Below are 1,101 nucleotides of genomic sequence, written 5' to 3'. Positions count from 1 at the left end.
GCCCTGTGTGAGCCGCCTGTGCTGGCCTCGTGCTCAGCTCCTGCCATGAGCAGAGCTACCTTATAACCTGGCTATGGTTAGAGCGTTACTGAAGTGGTGGTTAATAATGTAAGCGTGACTCATTGCAGCACAGACACAGCAAGGAGTCGGGGTTCACGTGCAAAAAAGGCTCTTGGGAGGGTGTTTTCCACTGAGGAATGGAGTGTTGAGTCCTGATGGACAAAGTTAAGTCTTACCTGAGCAGTAACTACAGAAACAGGTGAGATTTCTTATAGGAGAGAACTCCCCGGAGATGCGGGCTCCTGGGCAGAAGGAGCAGTGTGAGGAAGGGCCTGGTGACTCGTGGGTTCACCTTCAGGGGTCCCAGCTCCTTCGGCGGAAGGAGTTTGTCAGCCTGTGTCACCCCAGCCTGGGACAGTCACAGGCAGAAATGGGGAAGTGATGACGGTACTGAAATGGAGTCAAGTGTCATCACGGGGAGGAGAGTGGGTGTGTGGGAGGAGGCTCATAGGAACAGATCAGAGTCTGTGGAGCAGGAGCTGGAACAGTCCCAAGGCAGCCTGGGGAAAGGATGATGGTTCAGGTGCCTGCAGCAGGCAGGAAGGGGAAGGGGACTTGGTGACCCTTCTGCAGGGGAAGGGCCTCGGTGACCAGGGGAAGCGCAGCTCCTGTGGATCCCCGGGTTTGGCGTAAGGTGGTGCTCACGAGAGATGTGGAAACTGCGGGTGGAATAAAAGGAGGAACAGCTTTAGAATGAGCTTGGGACTGTCTGTGCAGCCCATGGCTGAGTCCACGGAGGAGACATTCGCAAAGGTTGCGGAGCAGCAGGGTATTTGCCATAGACCCAGAGGGGTGTTTGTCGTGGCTCTTGTCTAGGGAGATGCTGGAGCAAACCTGTGCGAGTGAAGGCCCTGAAGCCATTCAGCCCCAGGAATCAGGGACGCGATAAGCGTTGCCCGCTTTCAGACAGGCGGGTTCACAGCGCTGGGGGGTGCAGCTGGCTTGTACGGCCGGGAGGTTCTGCCCGGAGCTGGTGTCTGTCTGGAATGCTGCGAGAGCTCTGTCTGGTCATCGATGCTGGCCCTGCACAATTTCAGCTCT

General features: G+C 56.8%; 1 protein-coding gene across 2 annotated transcripts in view; it reads left to right on the top strand.

The window, feature by feature from the left end:
* MAPRE1 (microtubule-associated protein, RP/EB family, member 1) overlaps positions 1 to 1,101 on the top strand; it is a 5,844-nt gene that overhangs the window by 306 nt on the left and 4,437 nt on the right. The gene's annotated exons all lie outside the window — the stretch shown is intronic.

The sequence above is a fragment of the Buceros rhinoceros genome, unplaced genomic scaffold, assembly GCF_000710305.1.
Source record: "Buceros rhinoceros silvestris isolate BGI_N320 unplaced genomic scaffold, ASM71030v1 scaffold18736, whole genome shotgun sequence".
Lineage (NCBI taxonomy): Eukaryota > Metazoa > Chordata > Aves > Bucerotiformes > Bucerotidae > Buceros > Buceros rhinoceros.
Note: the sequence above shows the minus strand (reverse complement) of the source record. Positions and strands in the feature narration are given on the sequence as shown.